This window comes from Anas platyrhynchos, chromosome Z (assembly GCF_047663525.1).
Source record: "Anas platyrhynchos isolate ZD024472 breed Pekin duck chromosome Z, IASCAAS_PekinDuck_T2T, whole genome shotgun sequence".
Taxonomy (NCBI): Eukaryota; Metazoa; Chordata; class Aves; order Anseriformes; family Anatidae; genus Anas; species Anas platyrhynchos.
The window spans coordinates 11045810-11064841 of record NC_092621.1 but is presented as its reverse complement, the minus strand read 5'-3'; the positions used below and the strand labels follow the sequence as shown (position 1 = coordinate 11064841).

Genomic DNA, 19032 nt, shown 5'->3' with positions numbered 1-19032 from the left:
TCATTAACTTTTTAGGGACTGACAGCACCTGAGCCCATGCTATCTTGACATCAATATTGTGATGGTATCTGCATGTCCTTGTGTTTCATCCTCAGAGTTAGCCCAGCAGAGTTGGGTTCCTGGGCTTTGTATGAGAAAAGAAACAAACGAGAAAGGAAACTAGACTCACGTACAGGTGAATCAGGAGCAGTGAAGGCAAGATACTGCCAAGTTATGCTTAGATTTTGAAAGTTGCTATAAATGCGTCATCTGATGTAATATTCTTCATTTAATTCAAGGCTACTGGTACATGTTGTAAATCCAAACATAGATACCTGTGAGCATAACTTCAAATACACCTGACTGCTTCACTTTCTAATGCTGCAAAGTTCAAGGCACATAGTCATAGTCCAAGGAAACATGAGTCAACCTGTAATTGTTTTCAGTCTCAGACCTGTAGGATAGCAGTAATCTGCTCTACATCTTCAGGTATCTTCTTGAATCTCTAGTTGCAGGTGCATGCATTTATTGGTCTTTAAGAGGTGGTTTAGTTCTAGCCATTCCCAAGGGGGCTTAAGGAGGGCATGTGATATTTCATCCAGAATGAAATGGATTCAGCAGAATCCTGAGCAAAACTGATTTAAATGCACTCAAAAAATTCTGAGTTCCTTACTTGGACTGGATTGAATTTCCGCCATTAAAGGGGCACACCTGTTCTGCTTTACACCTGATAGGAAGAATCTCACCTTTGCTGGTACAACTAACCCCTCGGGCAGGAAGAAGGACCAGAGCCCAGCTGGTGGAAATCGGATCGATAAAGGGGGATGGATACATTAGATCTTGGGGAGAGGTTTGGTGGGTAGATATAGTCCCAGCTGGATCAAGTAATGGCAGCTTTTTTGTTCTAGCTTTAAGGCCTGATGCTACTAGTAAAGGAGGCAAACACCTGTGATTTCAGGCTCTTCTTCAAGCATGACTGAAAATTGAAGGTGAATTTATACTTTATATATGCATGGGTTGTAATCTCTCTTTTTGTGTGTTAAGTTCCTACTGCTTTGCCTCAAAAAAAAAAAAAAAAAAAAAATCATCTCTCTTCAGGTCTTGTTTTTTATGCTAGAGGCACAATGAGCTCCAGACAAATGACTACTTTATGGCTGTTTCTAAGACGTTGGGTTTATGAGCACTGTTCCTTTGCATTTGATCACCTCGTGTTTGTAGGCCAATTAGAGAAGGGTCAAAGGATTGGCATGTTTATGTACATTCAGGATGCAAAATAACTGTGTGCTTTGAGCTGTGCTACTGCCTGTTTTGCTGGGCTCTGAGGGCAAAGCTGGGTGGAGGGGGAATTAATTGCTAACCAGTTATCTTATCTGAAAAGCTATAAAGTTAGGAGAAGAAGAGATTGGGTGATGGGCTGCTGGGGGAGATGACTGCTCGTCTCTGGGGTTTGTGAGCTTCCCCTTTTACTAGGCAAAGGTATGGCAGATGAAATGCCTACAGGTAAGGTAGGCTCGGGCTCGTTCCTGGCAACTCGGAGCTATGTAGAGAGAGGCATCACTGTTACCGATGGGAAACCACAGCATCGCGCAGGGAGCCAAAAGGTGGTGCTGTTACTGCAGGGAAGACGAATAAATGGGGATACCAATATCTGCAGGAACGCCTGGAGACAGATAGGGAGCGGGGGAGAGTTAAGGGCTCACTGCTCCTTTCTCTGGGTATTGCAGTGCTTGTGGTCTGTCCTAATGAACTAGGTACCTGGAGCTCCGGGGCAGAGCTCAGCAAAGCAATAAAACGTAGCACAAAAGTATGTCTGGAGGGAGGAGAAGGAAGAAAATGGATAAAGGAAATCTCAGGATTTTACCTTGTGAGATAATGGATAGAAAAAAAGATTGGAGAGAAGCAGCAGATGATGTTGTTTAGGGTTCTGCAGGGCAGAGGGTCCTTCATGCACTCTGCAAAGAGACAGTTGCAAAGTTGCTCAGAAGTCAGCTGCTGTTAAAGATAAATATAAATAAGGAAATAGAAACACAAAGGGTCCTCAACAGTAAAAAAAAAAAAAAAAAAAAAAAAAGGAAAAGCAGTGGGAGAGTGTGGAGATACTTGGTTACTTGGTGGGAAAGTGGGTGAAGTGGGTGTCAGCAGGGTATAACCGAAATGTTCCTGAGATGGTCTCTGCTTTGGTCTTGACAAAGACATGTTGAATGGGACACTGACCTCTTCAGACCAAAAAAAAATCATATGTATCTTGTACAGTATTAATATTTAGGGACTGTGCAGGTGGTTTAGAGAAGAACTGGTGAATCAGCAGGAAAAAAATGTTTCCTATGTCACCTCCTGTGACACATTTCCTCCAACTGAAACCTTCACGTTGTGGCAGACAAGGTCTGCGTTTGAACTTCTGTTTCTGAAAAAGCCGTGGATTTTTGTCCAGCTTGGTAAGACCCCATGTGTGTCCTGCATCTTGTCTTTTGGGACGGGAATTTTCCCTGGCCACCACTGGGATAGTGAAATTTGCACAAATGAGACTTTAAATGCAGCCTTGGAGGAGTGTCAGAGGTGGCTTTAGACAACAGTGTGAATTTCAGTGTGAAGTTCAGTGCGCAGTATTGACTGTTGGTGAAGATGTTCACAGGTTACTTGAAGAAGCATGCAGGTAGCAAGCCCTACCACTATTGCTGTCTTGCCACGAGGTGCTGCAGTGACTGAGGCATTAGGCATGGCATTCTGCATCCTTGTTCTGCTAGGTCTCAGGTACAGCACTGTGAAATCCTGCAAGTGCATGCCTGAACTGATGTGTCTCCTCTATACCTGCAACTACCAGCATTGCTAAAGGACCACAGTAATGCCTGTTAAATGAACTGGAAATACTGCTCAGAATACTGCTGAGCTGTGCAAGACACCACCTGACCCTATTTTATCTGTAGCTGCAGATTTATGGCAGCAAGTGAAAATGCCCACCATGTTGTTCAACTCTGTGTAACTTCAAATGTAAGCTTTTACTATCCTTGCACTTCTGCCCTGCTCATCCTCCATAACCTTTCCTTGTCACCCCCCACCATCCCCAACAAGGAAGGGAAAAAGTCCAGTATGTGCAGTGGATGACAAAGACAAAACAGAAAGGTGAGGGTTAAAGAGTTAAAAAGATAGGATGATGAATCTGGATGGGGATGTCCCCAGCCAACAAGTCTCCCTTTACATTTTTTGTCTTAGCTGCCACTCGTCTACAGTTTGCTCTGCATGTGTCCTAGTGCCTCTGCTGGGCTGTGTCCATCCAGCAGTTGAACTCTGTGCACTGCTGTATGTTCACACTCATTAGAGCTCCTAGAAAGCAGCTGCCATACAAACTTGTGTTTCCTTTGGGAGGTAGGGATTGGAAAGTTGCTGTATCTGCTCTCTGCTTAATGACACACAGCTCTAATTACTACCACCAGGAGTTAATCAGAGGCCTTAATGGGAAAGCAGCAGCGTAGGTCTGCAATCAAAGTCTCTATCTGAAACAAGCCAAAGAGTAAATTAATGTATCAACCTGTCCCTATGACATAGGTGTCTTGTACCTGAACACAAGAAGTGGAAGCAAGAACAAAAGCCTCAAAGATAAGTCACTGTGTTCTGTTGTGTACCAAGGAGCTTGCATGTAGCTCAGGGCTCTTGCTGTGCAGTCGTCTTGTTTGTACTGGATGTTTCAACTTCTTATCACTAGTGTCTTAAAGCTTGTTTGTTGAACTCCAGGTCAGTTTATTCAGGTTGAATGACTTTTCCACTGCGTGTTTTCATTTCAAGCACTGGGGGATGGGGAGGGGAGACATTTTATGTGCTGTTGTATGGCTCTTTCAGGAGGTTGATCTTGGGTCATTGGTTGAACTAGCAGACAAATGATAGGAGTGTCTGTTGTGGTCTCCTTTCCTTTTTATTTTATTATTATTATTTTTTTTATTTTTAACATCTGATTCTAATTTGTTCCTTATTCCCTTTTCTGCTTGAGTTGAGAGTTCTTGGTGAGGACAAAAGAGTCATATGTGGTTCCTAGAGAAGAGGCTTAGCCTACAGCACATCTTGCCGCTGAGAGTGAGGGAGATGGTCTTGTGGTTTCAGCATGGAGTGGCAGAATTACATGACCAATGTTTCTTTCTTGGTGTTGCTGTATTTTTTTATTTTATTTTTATTTTTATTTCGAGCAAATTGCTGTGGGGAATTCATTTATAGGGTATATTTGTGGTATCACAAAAAAGGCTGTGGCTTCAGTAGAAAGCAATTTGGGTTGCTTCTGTCTTCACTTCTTCTTGTGTAGGAGGCATTGGTGAATACAAAAGAGGAATGTGTGCGTTTCCTAGAGGATATTCTCTGACTGGGGATATCAAGTTGTAATAAATCTGAGTTTGCTGGGCAGTTCCCACACTGTCTTCTCATGCTTTCACAAGCACAAAGAACAGCTTCCAAAAGTCTCTGTACCAAACACTTGTGGAGCCTGGGCTGGCAGGTCAGGCTGTTTCCAAATGCACATCTGGAATGCAGAGACACTGACCTTTCAGTTAACCAGCAGCTTACAGATGTGTCTATTTATGAAAGAGAGAGAGATGTGGAAACTGTCATGTAAGCTGCTTCCTGTATTTCAGACTGTGGTAACAAATCATCTGTATGGTGCTTCAGAAAACTTTGCTGCAACAAGGACTGGGACCTAGATGAACTAAATGCAAATTAGCCCAAGAAAGCCCTCCTTGTCATGAAGTTAACATTATTACTGCTGACTGGCAAGAAATAAGAAATAACAGAGGGGAGCAGGTCTGCCTCACTGTGGTGGAGTTACTGTGATATCCAAATCCGTTCACCTGGGTGTCCCAAATCCAAGTGCTATGAACTTTCTCACCAAGAGATAGATATTATTAATTTCCTCATCCACCTGATGAATATTCTGAACCTCTTTACAACTCTGAAGGATGCTTTTAGAGGCCTTTCAGTACAACATATAGTGGATTTGAAGCATCTCCAGCCCCTCATGCCTGTGGTTTATTCTGCTTACCATGAAAAGAGGTGTTTTTGCTCTTGTGCAGATAAGGTTGACTGAAAGTGAACCTTTGCCTTGGAAGATACTGTGGTGTTCCCTGACTGTACCAGTTTGCTGTTCTGTACTCTTGCCTCCTGTGGGCGAGGAACCTGAACCTAAGATATGAGTCCCTTGAGCAGAAGAACTGGAGCTGCCAGAGACATCAAGTTCCCATTTTCTGTTTTCAAAATGCCTTTCAACAACTTGTCATTAAAGAAGCATGTTTACTATTCTGATAACTTCTTCAGTGGAAAAATAAACAGTCTGCTGTCTGCTTTAAACCTGGAGTACTGTGGAAAGCTCATAGGAGAAATGAAGAAGCTGTTAGAATTATTTTTTATTTTTTTTTTTTGGAAGGTGGCGTTCCTTCATGTGGTGTGAAAATCTCAGCCCTCTTCAGTGTGGCATATCCATGGAAAGGATGTTAGCTCTTTTGTTGTTGATGATGGGGACTCCATCAACATGCTATTTGATATTTCTTCTAAAAATAGCATTTTGTGTGTATCCAAATGTAAAACAACTCTCCTGCATAAAATATTCTGGACTAAGTACTTTTCTCAATAGTTGGAAATCTGATAAGGGTACCAAAAATCAGTGAAATACTTTTGAGTCCTTGTAATCTATTTTTTTTTTCCTCTACAGAAATAACCTTATAATAGAAGATCACGAACAAGGTCTGGAGAGACATATTCAATACCTGAGTCTACCACAGACTCCTTCCATGGCACTGGTTGAGTCATTTGATCTTTTTTCCTGTCTGATTTACACAAACAGTTCCTCACGTCATTGAGTTATTGTGGTGATAAATGATACACGTCATTTTAGGAGGTGATGGGATTCTATAGCAACAAAAGCACTTGGTCTGTTGTTGTTGTTTTTCTTTTGTTTTGTTTTTGTGGACTTTGCCATTACTCCTCAGTAGCTTTTCATGTTAAAAAATGCTGTCTTCAAAAAGGGTCCGAGAGTGACCTGTAGTCATTGAAACTTGGTGGGTGAGGTGGCTTATTTTTGAGCAGGCTTGTTTATAGGAGGTGTTGGAGTTAAAGGACTAGTGTGATTTAACTGGGATTGCAGCTATGTGTGTTGTGTGCTGTTCTGTTCAGTGAATAAAAGTCTTGTGGACACCAATACATCTCCTACCAAAAAAACTTCCCTCTTTGGTTAGTGGGAGATGAGCATTTTCTGTACTGATTCAATAAAACTGACTATGCAATTCTACCTAATTTTTGGCTTCTTCCTTCCTATTTCTATAAAAGCTAAGACTTCCCTTTATCCAAGCATTCACTATTGTGGCTGTCATGTTTGCACCTCCCATTCTCTGATGCTTCCTCTTGGCTGTCCGGCATAAACAGGGCATTATTAATTGCTTCAGTTGGCCTAAAAGGTGTAGGTGTAACTGCACTGAAATGATACTGACCTCATGAGAACTGTTTTTTTTTGTTTGGTTGGTTGGTTTTTTGTTGTTTGTTTGTTTTTTTCCTGATCTCTTTGGTGCCAGACAGGATAATTCTCATCATATTTACTATGCTTTGACTACCTGCCCAAACTTCATCTTTCTACTTATTTTGTGGTCTTTACCATGCACATTGTACATGAATTATTTTTAAGCAGTACGCAAGGGGAGCAAAATATTGGTGTCATTTAAATTGATGCAAAACTTTTTGTGTTCCTTGCACTGGCCTCCAGATTTCTGTATACAAGTGTTGACTGTTGCTGACAATCCTGGTGTGTGTGTACTCCCAGAAATGCCCATATGTCTTGTTGGTTTTGGCTGAGGGCTCTTGGCAAACTGGTTGTTAAGGGGAGGTTTGGGGGTGGGGGGAAACAGATGTTTGGGGGTGTTGTTACCAAAATGACTATTAACACCCCAGAGATAATAACTGCCTCTAGAAGAATAAGTTTGAACAGAAGTGAGATGCTCAGTTTTATACTTCAGAAATATCTCTTCCCCCCAATATTTGGCAAATGTTGAAACTTCTAAGAATGTTTCAACACATTCTTGCAACACTATTACTGAGTAATTCTGCAAACCAGCAACGATTGGATGACTGAATCATACTAGCATTAGAAAATGCAGCTTTTGGTTTAAAAAGAGAGAGAGAGAGAGAGAAATTAGGGGAGATAAATATGCCTTTTTGCTTCCTGCCCTATACTTTAATCTCGGGCAGTTCTTAAATTTCCAGTGTGCTGTGTTAAAGAGTGAAAGGCAGACAACTTCTGTAAGCTCCCACTTTCTTATTTTCCACTGACCTTTGTTCTGTCAGTGAGAACCAGGATATGCCATTTCATGAGGAGACAATTTTCTAAAGAAAGAGGTCAAGTGGGAATCAACTGTACTGAAAAAGAGCAATCCAGAATGGAGAACAACTTGTATGTTGGCAAGTTCCTTTGAAAAATGCTTTGGTACTTGTCAGAAACAGGACGTTTTGGCAGTGGCAGAACTTCAGAGGAAGGGAAGGAGGGAAATACTAAAGTTTACAGAGGTGCACATGATAACTTTATTGCTCTACTGTTGAGTTCCAATACAGCATCAACGTATTAGGCTCAGTCCAGATATAAACTGTATCTGCTAGCTTCAGGCTTCCTCAAAGTCTGCTGGGAAAAATTGCCTAGTTCCAGCATGATGAAATTATTTGATCTCTCTCTTTGCCTTTTTCAATAACCTTCATCTTGGTCTTATTTATTGAGAATCATGTAACTGCAGGTGCATGGTTCAAAGCAATTTTCCAGGTGACTTTATTTTGGGATCCTTTTTATCTGATGACCAGCAATTCTAGTCTAGGTCTGAGAGCTTCTGTCAGAACTGTTAGCCCTATGAAGGGTTTAAATTTTCAGAAGTCAGCATTTCCTAACTGGGAATTTCTTTGAGAAAACTTGCAGCTGGTACTGCTCAGATCATAGTATGTGAAATGAAACAGATGGAAACTTAAGGCATTTCATCCTAGTCTTCTTGTCTCTAATCATTTGTGTTCCGGATGTGGGACTTCGAGAAACATTAAGTCTGGTATAGCAGGCAATAAAATGAGAAAGTTGGCAGCACTGAATGGGACAGTCTTTAAGTTTCTGAAGTCACATCTTCTTGGCCAATAGTTGTGAGATTGCAGTCAAAACACTAAACTAGAGGCTGCAATGATTCTCATACAACTGGAGTGAGAACAGTTATGATGCCACTTCTGCACTTGCCTCTGAAGGTCTTCCAATTCTTTTCCTGGCAATGTTCTTCCTTTTTTTTTTTTTTTTTTTTTTTTTTCCTCTTCCTCCCTTAAGGAGGCTACTGCCTGTAAATATGGTTTCTATCAGAGTCCTAAAAAAGAACAAGGTGAAGGGTACACTATATCTCCATATCTCTGTTTCCTACTGAAATGAGAAGGACAGATGATGCTGACTACTTAGATTTTGGAGGAGTTCTAAAAAGGGCACTGCTAATCATGGATTATGTGTGGCTGTTTGCTGCAATGGGAGTTGCGAGCGGGGTGGGTAAGAATTTTGCTTTCAGCTTTGGTCTCTGATGGAAGTAGATTCCTAGAACAGAGTTGTTTCCTGAAAACCTTGTGTTGATACAGGGCTGAGAACCCTGGGAAACAACCTTCCTCACTTCTTGGTCAACTCTATTCTAGGAATGCCAAATGTTTCATGTATAACATTTTATTTACACATAGATGCATCAAGATCTATAACTGGTCAGGATAATAGTCTTTCCAACCATTTATTCTTTTCATCAATGACCAGTAACAGTTTCTTTAGGGAAAATTTAATAAGGCAAGCCTAAAATGAAAAGTCCATTGCTATATTCTCCTGGCTCCAGTGGTGTAGTACTTCAGAGCTTTCTGAGCCAGAGAAGGTGTCTATGTCTTTAGAAACTCCTGATGATTTTTTTTTTCCATAGATTCATTAAACATGCTCTTGAATCCAGCCAAAACATTAAGAGTTCCCATTACAATGACATTTCAGTTTAAATAGACTTTGTGTGAAGATAGCTCCTTTTGCTCACTTTGAAGCTGCCTCTTTCTCTACTAATTTCTAGCTAGATTCTTTTCCTCTTTTAACACTCACTTGCTCAGGGCTGTGAGGGCATTTTACTGTTCCACATGAGTCAGCTCCACTAAGTCTTATCAGCCACCTTACCAGATTGCACTTTCCTACCTATAAACAAATCTTGGAAACCCACCTGAATATCTTCTTTCCCTGAGGAACCTTGTTTATTTTCCGACACTTTTCCCAAATGTAGGAATGTGATGACTTTACCTCTTATGCAAGGAATTTTTTTTTGTTTCCATAGGCTGAGTGACACTGTCAAGTTTTTTGTAAAACCATAGCTTGCACTTATGCTGTCCGAAAACCGCTTCTCAGACCATGATGGTTGTAGTGACAATGTGAATACAGACATTATTTGCTTTCTGTTGAGAATAACACGTTTAATAGTCCTTTTCTGAGAGGCAGTATAGAGAAGGCAGATCAGGCCATGCTGAGCTTTCCTTTCTACCCTAGGTAGATAGAACCACAGAATATCCTGAGTTGGAAGGGACCCACAAAGGTCATCAAGTCCAACTCCTGACTCTACAAGAACCACCCCAAAATCAAACATGTCTGAGAGCATTGCCCAAACACTTACTGAACTTCAGCAGACTCAGTGCCATGGCCACTGTTTTGGGGAGCCTATTCAGTGCCCAACTACACTTGAGAAGAAGAACCTTCTGATGTCCAGCCTGAACCTCCCTTGTCACAGCTCTATGGCATTCCCTCTGGCCCTACCACTGTCACAAGAGATCAGCACTTGCCCCTCTGCTCCCCTTGTGAAGAAGCTGTAGGCTGCCATGAGGCCTCCCCTCAGCTGAGGCTCTAAGCTGAAGAGGAGCTCTTTACTACCTTTGGTTCTAAATGATGGCAGAGTTCTCAGCACACCCACCTGATTTTGGCCCCAGAAGGAGCTTGATCACTCTGTAGCTGTGTGAGGCAGGTGAGGGACACCACAAGCTCCTGCTGCTTGACCTCCTCCAGCTGGAGGAGATGCTTGGGCTTGAGGAAGGTGGCAGAGGGCCAGCTCTGGCCCAGGGTTTTTGGGCAGTGCACTGAGGGCAGAGTTCAAGTGCTGGCCAGTTTCAGTGCTGCTGTCTCCTTGCTTTGCCAGGTTTGAAGCTGTCTTGTTGCCCAAGGTGGGAAGCACTTGGGGAGCCATGGACTATCCAACAGGCTGCTGAGACTTGTCCTCCCACCAGTGTAGCCCATTGTCTGGACAAAGGAAGCTCTCAGAGAGGTCTGCGTGGAGGAGCAGACCACAGTTGGAAGCTTTTCAGCTCCACTGTTGGGATTAGATCCTCAATGTCAGTCCTGAGGTGGTTGGGGGCCAACAGGGCCTGCAGGTACTGGGAGCCTGCCCAGTTTCCCTGTACTTCTCTTGGCACTGAGGGCAGAATCTGTGTGTCTACCATTTGCAGAACTGCCATCACTTTCCTTGGTCTGGACCAAAGCTGGTCTTGGTGCTTTTTTGGCCACGCTGGGAAGTGTTGCAGGGGCCACAGACAATCTAAGAGGCCACAGCAGCTCCTTGTTATGGCAAGACAGCCTCCTCTCCTTGTGAAGGATGTTCTTACCCATGATGTTCCCACATGCTGGTGGCCAGAAGGAGGAACATATCATAGTGGGCCGTTCTTCAGCTCCACTACCTGATTTGGGGGTCTGAAGATGAGTCCTGGAGACAATCAGGACTTGCAGGTACTGGTCCTGTCCAGGGAGCCTGCTTGGTTTTCCTGCAGAGCTGTCAATTTCAGGCATCTTGCCACTGTGCATAGAGGACAATGCCTGGGGCTCCTTTCCTGGTTTCTGCTAGGATAGAGTTAATTTTCTTCTGAGTACCTGGTATTGTGCTGAGTTTTGGATTTAAGATGAGAATAATGCTGATACCACACCAATATTTTAGTTGTTATAGAGCAGTGGTTGCACTTAGTCAATGGTTTCTCAGGGTCCTGTCAGCAAGGAAGCTGGGGGTGCACCAGGAGCCATGAGGGGAAAGAACCAGGACAGCTGACCCAGACTGGACAAAGGGATGTCCCACACAGTAGTCTCATGCTGAACAGTAAAACTAGGGGAGCTGGCTAGAGGGGGCTGCTGTTGCTCAGGGACTGGCTGTGATTCAGTCACCAGGTGGTGAGCATTTGCATTGTGCCTCATTTGTTTTGTATATTTTAATATTTTCCCCACCCCCCCTTTTTTTTTTTTTTTTTTTCCTATTAGGCTGTTTTTATCTCATCCCACAAGTTTACCTTTTTCCAGTTCTCTCCCCAATCCCATTGGTGGAGGAGTGTGTGTGAGTGAACGGGCAGGCAGCTCAGCACCACACATCTAGTTAAAGCACAACATTCCTTTTGGTGCCTGACACGAAGGCACGAAGGGTTGTGATAACAACAGATCTGACCAGAGGATGTTAAAACAAACTTGTTATATGCATTATATTGGTTTAATAGTTGCTGGTCACAATATTGGTTTATTCATTCACAGTGTTGTTTTATCTGTTCTCAGGTTTGTTTGTCTTAATACTTTTGTTGTTGTTTATCAACTCTAAGGTCTGGCCTAATGGCTTTGCCAATCTGTACAGCATGCACTCATGTTACACCCACTGTGAACTTAATCTGGTATTTGTACTCAGTATTGCCATCACCTTTAGGCAGGAACCTTCCCATGAAAACTATTAAGTACACTGTTTACCTGTTCTCCTCTGAGTAAGTTACAATAGCTCTTGATAGTTTTGAATATTGGGATGTTCAAATGAGCATGATCCTGCTGCTATGTCTCCTGTATGTGTCTCCATATTTGTCTAAGGTCAAACTACTGCTTAAGAATTCCACCCAAAGACCTGCCCTGAGGCAGGGTGGTTATGGTGGCAAGGTGTGTGGGAGGATGTGTGGAGGTATCTACCATGGTTATCACTTCTGATGGTTTTGGAATTCACCACTGAACTTGATCCTAAAAACTTTTAAAATGTATGCCCCTGTTCTGGCAATGCCAGAGTTTTACAGCTCACTCATTATACTGTGTTGGGGTCTGGCCTGCACCTATCGAAGAGCACTATTCAATTCTATTCAGCACCTGCAAGACGAAGAAAATGCCTCTGGAGCTGATCCAGCTCCTGTAACAGATGCTGCAGCTAAATCAGAGAACCAGCTCATGTTGGTATCAGCCAATCCTACAGTCAAGAAGAAACACTGGATGTAGAAATCAACTCATCTAGTACGGGAAAAAACTTCTACGAAGAAGGGAAAAGAGGAATAAGTGGGTAAGATTGGCTACTCTGAAGTAGGGCCATCACGAGAACTGTGAGAAAGAGGCAGAAGTGACGAACAAGGCAGTATCCCATTGATCCCTGCCACTGAGAAAGCTGTGAGGCACACACAAATATTTCGGTTATCATCCAGGTAGGCATGTTGTCACCTGGCTGTTCCCATGCTGGGATAATGGGGCCAATAGCCTGGAATTAGCTGGGGGGGAAAGCAAGTAGCTGGGATCTCTCTCTAGGAAGGGGGTATTGACAAAGCGATGGGAAAATGAGCAAGCCTTCAGCCTTTGGCGGTGACTTCTGTGAGATGTAGAGGAAATGTATCCCTTCAAGGAAGATGCTGCATGTCACCCAGGCAAGTGGACCACCATGGAGGGGGGAGGGTATCCAGTACCTGAGGAAATTAGCTGTGCTGGAGGTGATTTGTGATGACCTGGACTATGACCAGTTATCCAAAGATCCAGATGAAGTCAAGTGCACATAACTCATGTGGCAGAAGTTTGCACAGCACATACCATCATTATAAGCCAACACATTGGCAGTAATGACCTGGAAATACAGTGGATGAATTGTCTGGTCAACTTTGTCAGTACAAAGAAAGTCTCTCTTCTTCCCTATGGGCCTGTGTCTTGGTGTGGAGAAACTGGTTCAGCAGCTCGAAGGGAGAATATCTTCCCCCTTACCTATACAAACCAGTATCTCAGTTATTAGTGTAAGCATTCCTGCTCAAGTGTGTACACACCACGTGCCACCCTGTGGTTTTACTTGCATGACCACAGGGAGGATGTGAGGAACTTGGAAATTACCTTGACCCTACAAGCATGAGTACCAGAGGAAAAACAATAGCAAAGGGATTCTGCCAGGAAAACACTCCAGTTTCCAGTGGGTAGTTACCCAGACAGAGTAGAAGGGCTGATTTTGCTTCTGATCTTAATGAAGGGACATCTGATTCACATTTCTGAGAAGTGAGTAATGAATACTATGACCAGGACTAAAGAGGTCTTGCCTCCAGCCAAGTGGAGGAAAGGGACAACTGGGCTTATTGGACTGTGCGGATTTGATGGCCTGTCCCATTGGACCCACCAATGCACAGAGTATCCTAATGTCATCAGGCTATAAAAAGAGTTTCGATTCTATTGCTGGTGTGATGGGTTATCCCTACAGTTTACTGTATTGGAGGATTAAGTGAACCTAACAGGGAATAAGGGGCAAAAATGCCTCATTGCACCAGGCCCAGAGGCTCCAAGCATCCTTGGCATAGACTACATTAGGAGAGGGTAATTCAAAGATCCAAAGGGGTACTGGTGGGCTTTTGGCATAGCTGCCTTGGAGATGGGGGGGCATTAAAGAGCTCTCTGCCTTGTCCAGTGTCTCGGAGGACCCTTCTGTCATGGGGTTTCTGAGGATCAAAGAGCAGCAGGTGCCAATTGCTAGCACAGCTGTGCACAGGCACCTATATTGCAGTGATACTCCTTGATTACTATCCTTGAGCTGACTGTGCTGACTGGAGAACCAGGGAGTGATTAGCCAGACGTACTCACCCTTTAATAGTCCTATTTGGCCATTAAAAACGTCTAATGGGGAATGAAGGCTACCAGTGGACTATTGTGGCCTGAATGAGTTCATGCCAACAATGACTGCCATGTCAGACATGCTAGAACTTCAGTATGACCTGGAATCAAAGTCAGCCAAGAGATACACCACAACTGATATCAGTAATACTTTTTTCTCCATCCTTTTGGCAGCAGTTTGCAGGACACAGTTTCCTTTCCCTTGGAGGGATATCTAGTACACTTGGAATAGACTTCCTAAAGGGAGAAAACACAGTGTACTATTTGTCGTAGACGGATCCAGACTGTATTGTAACGGGGAAATTCATGAAGATCTGCAGTACATAGACATTTTGTGGGGCAACACAGAAGAAGTACTTTTTGAGAAAGTGAAGACAATAATCCAAATTCTTCTGAAAGCTGGTTTTGCTACAAGTCAAACTGGATACTCAATGGAAGGGTCCCTTCTAGTTGCACTGATCACACAACGGGCTTAAATAGGAAACCCCAGTTGCCTAGGAGTCTTCATAGTCATTAAGGACTGGTCAGAGGTCAAGGACTTCATAATATCACCAGAGGAGGATGTGATGCATGCTGAAGAGGCCTTCTGTATAATAAATTACCAGGAAATGGGAAGCAATATGCCCTGTTCACGGTTGGTGCTGTCATATTGTGAGAAAGCATCAGAGTTGGAAGGCTGCTCTGTGTAGTCCTACACAAGCTGCAGAAACTGCTGAAGGAGAAGAAACTGCTGAAGAACTTGCAAAAGTGAAGGCTGTCCACCTCTACTTAGATATTGTTGAACAGGAAAAGTGGCCACTGCTCTATCTCTGTGCTGACTCATGAATGGTGGCAAATGTCCTGTGGCGGTGGTTACAGTAACAGAAGCAGAGCAATTGATGGCCCAAACGCAAACCCGTCTGGGCTGCCACATGGTGAAAATATATTGCTGCCTGGGTAGAGAATCTGGTTGTACAAGTACACCATGTAGATGATCATGTACCAAACTGTCAAACCACTGAAGAACATCAAAACAACCAGCAAGTGGATCAGGATGCTCTGATTGAAATGGCTCAGGTGAACCTAGACTGGCAGCATAAGGGTGAATCATCTATAGCTCGATGGGCCCATGAACCTCAGACCACCAAGGAAGATATGCAACGTATAGGTAGGCTCATGATCAAGGGATGGACCTGACCATGGACAATACCACACAGGTTGTCCATAATTGTGAAAAATGTGCTGCAATTAAGCCAAGCAGTTAAAGCCTCTCTGGTACAGAGAATGGTGGCTGAAATCTAAATACAGGGAGGCCTGGCAGATTGATTATGTCATGCTCACACAAACCTGCCAGGGCAAGTGCCGTGTGCTTACAATGGCAGAAGCAACCATTGGATAGCTGGAAATATATCCTGTGCTCCATACTATTGCCTGGAACATTATCCTGGGCCTTGAAAACAAGAGCTATGTTGATATGGTACTCTGGAAAGAATGGAGTCAGGTAATGGGACTGATTTCCAAAACAACCTCATAGGCACATGGGCCAAAGAATGTGGCATTAGGGGATGTGATATACTCACTCATCATGCATCAGCCTCTGGGAAAATTGAACAATATAATGGACTGTTAAACTCTGCTAACTTGATTGCTTCATAGTCACTATGCCCAAGGTGGCCCCTACTTGCCACTTCACCTGCGAGATCTTTTCTGTTTACAAGCAACAAATCTAGGAGGGAACCTTTCCTGGTCATCTCCCTTAGTACCTGTACCAAGAAGTTATCATCAAGGTGTTTTAGTAATCTCATGGACCTGTTTGTATCATATTGTAGTACTCCCAGTTCATATCTGGCAGGTTGAAGTCATCCATAAGGACAAGGCAGCTGGTTTAGAGGTATCTCTTATTTTAAGAATAATTCAATAATGTTATCATCTTGGTTTAGTGTCCTGTAGTAGACAACCACCATGACATCCACTTTATTTGCTTGGTCCTTAATCCTTACCCAGAGGTTCTCAACTGTGTCATACCCAACTGCTAGCTCCACAACAGTCCAGAACCTCAGCTACGTACAGCTCTACAGTGTTCAGCTAGCATCTTGAAAAACACCTTTATGCCACACCTGGAGGAACGCAACATATAATCCTAACTTCATGTGGTAAGAGCAACACTCTGGGCTACAACACAGCCTTTACAGCATTCTGGATGCTTAAGCAACTCTCCTTTTTCACCCTTCTTTCCCTTCTAACTCCACACTATGCCAACTGGTTGTTTTAGGGCAATGGAAAAACCGTATGTTGCCTGAAGGAGAGCAACAGTTTCGAAAGTCAACAGGTTAACTTACTTTAGAGAGGACTAATCCAAATCTTTGTGAATTTAAGTGGCTCTGGACCACTTGGCAGTGGTTTTAAGTCTTTGTCTTTGCACAGTTTTAGAAAGAGTTGTTAAGCAGTGCTGGGCATGGGGGCATGGGGGTGTATGCAGATTGCTCTCTTGGAGTGCCCCTTGCAGTTGGCCTGCAGAACTGAACTTACCTTCAATTCTATGGGTTTGGACCAGGTAGGTTGGAGGATCCAAGGAGCGCTTAACCCAGCAAATGAAGAAAAAAAAAAAAAAAAAAAAAAAAAAGGAGTGGGGTGAAGGAAGTTTCATACAATGGGATTGCTGCTTAAAGAAATGCTTGTCAGACTGTGTGTATTTGTGGCACTGTTTCTTGGTGTGTTTGTGCTTAACCCTGTGTCTTCATAAATACTATGGTATGGCTCTGAACTGTAAGTCCTGTATCATTGCACTCTTATTTTTAATTCCAGTCCTTTTCTATGTTAACAATAATTTTAAAAAACGTCCATTTATGATTCTGTGTATTTTCATAACAGCAATAATTAAATGAAGGAATAAATCTAAGCTCCAACAATCATGTTCTTCTAAAGCTCTTTTCTTCCAGGTTCCTCAGCCAGTTCTCCCTGGACACTGGGCTGGGGTCTCCTTGTGCTGCTGTATATGAGGAGGCAAAGAGCAGCTCCACACTGATGCCAGCACAAAAGGAAGGAGAAAGCGGGGCCAAGATTCACTCCTTCAGGTCCAGAAGTCTTGACTTCATTTCCTTTTGCTTTTTATCTCTGCACACTATTGGAAGGGTTTTATATAATAATGCTAAGCAAAATAAAGTGTGGTATCTGGAAATCTGTTTTTACAGGGAAATCTGGCATACAGAGGTTCTTTCCTTTGACAGGACTACTTCTCTGAGGCTTCCCACATACAATATTTGAAAGATTAAGCAGTCTGACATGCCAGGTCATCATCATTTCCTTTCTGGACTCGTGGTTGCTACAGCCTTGATGCAGCTTGATGCTTTCCAAATAGAAGCAGGAGTTTCTTTGTGGATGTTTACCCATGCTACTCGCAGCACAATTGCTTATGGTCATGCAGTTCAGTCCCTGTCAATGATCTCTGCTTTGCCAAGAGGTTTTGCTTAGAAAAGAAGTTCCAATAGTTTTACTGGTCACGCTTTACATCAGTGTAATAACAAAGCAGCATCTCTAACATTTTTATGTCATCATATATTAAAATATATATGTATTTCAACAAACATGAATTAAAATCACAAACACAAAGCATAAAACATCATTGGGAAATGAGTGAGTAGGGGATCACTGAAGTGGGGATTCATTTCTCAAACAGAAAAATTGAGTCCATGAGAACTTGTAGTTTTCCCTAGCCACATAGAAGGTTGTATTGCTGAGAACAAGACTCACTTCTCTGGAATTTCTGCTCAGTGTTTCAGCTCAAAACTGTTTGTTAAAAAGCAAACCAAATGCACAATGTGGAGCAACTCATCAGCTGGGGACAGATCTGACATAGATGCTCAAGACTGCACATTATGCATCTGTAACATCTTCCAGTCTTGCTGGCAGGAGAAAGAAAAGAGCACTAATTCTGATTTGTTTATGCTTGCTCTGGCTGTTTTGAATTATTGATATGTCCCTTGAAACTGTCTCTGATCATTTCCCATTGAGCACAGAGGCATGTACTGGTAAGCAGAGACCTGGCCTTGCTGCTGGACTTTCTCCTGCTGAACTCAGCATACAAGCTGTTCATAGCAGTAACAGATGTTTCTGCTTTTTAAGGTCTGTGGGAACCTCAGTCAACATTTTTTTTTTTTTCCCCCCCGTTTCCTTGTAGGAATAAATGCCAGTATAGCCGAGATCCAAAAAGTTTGACCTTGGCTTTATGTTATTATTGGAAAGGATTGCAACTGGATATCCTATTGTCCATTCTCAAGCAATAATTCGATAGTTATTAATGCTGTATTTGCTTTTTCATGCATAGTTTCTGTGTGTTTGTTACTTAGCTACTTCCTGGCAATAAATAGACGAACACATAATCACTGTTGCCTCCAATGGAAGGGGGTCTGGGAGATTCATCTCACTTTGAAAGCATCAGACAAGCTAAAAGTAAGCTTGTTAGTAACTGAAACAACACATTCTCTTTATCTGGTCAGTGCTGTAAGCAGTCACCTGCTCAGTTATATTGGAAGGATTCATTTCAACTCTCTTTGTAAGGCGCAGCTCTGTCCTAGATGTTCATAAGCAGGTATCTCGGAAACCTGAGCTGTGTCTGTTAAACCTGAGATTAAGTGCATATATTTGAATTAATATCATTCCTTTTAAAGTAAGGCTACAGTCTGGGCCAGTACATAGCAGTGCCTGCTTTTGCCAAAGAGGCCCTAGCTAGACAGGGATTTACTTTCAGCAAGAAGTCAAGCCATATGCCATATTTCCACAGGTAGTTTGAGTGTGAATCAACAGCTCTGACTTCCAGCAGAAAGTCCTCGGAAGCATTCTTGGCCGTAGTTGACTGGGGAAGAGGGAGGATGCCAAATTCAAGCATTCCCTGACCTCTGTACCAAAATCCCAATGCTTTCAAGATGTTATATGGCACAATACTCTGCGACAGGTCTCAGCACAGCCTTTTTCCCCCAAAGAGCTGGATGTGGTTGCATGGCTGGAGAGGAGCCGTGGGACGAGGCTGTGGCTGGGCAGGGCACAGTACACATTGTGCAGCCTGTGCTCTGACCTCCCTCTGGCCCTGCAGTCACTGACAGCATCTCAGACAATGACCTAGCTGGCTGCATCTTGTGTGAGAGGTTGGCAGATGCGAATAAAGTCCTGGGGCTGTTGGATATATATGGTTCCTG

General features: G+C 43.1%; 1 long non-coding RNA gene across 1 annotated transcript; it reads left to right on the top strand.

Moving 5' to 3' along the window:
* The first annotated feature begins 779 nt into the window (after positions 1-779).
* LOC119714473 (uncharacterized) lies at positions 780-17978 on the top strand. Its single transcript, XR_005261708.2, has 3 exons — positions 780-968; positions 16780-16914; positions 17032-17978. It is a non-coding gene; the product is annotated as an uncharacterized lncRNA (long non-coding RNA).
* Positions 17979-19032: the final 1054 nt, after the last annotated feature.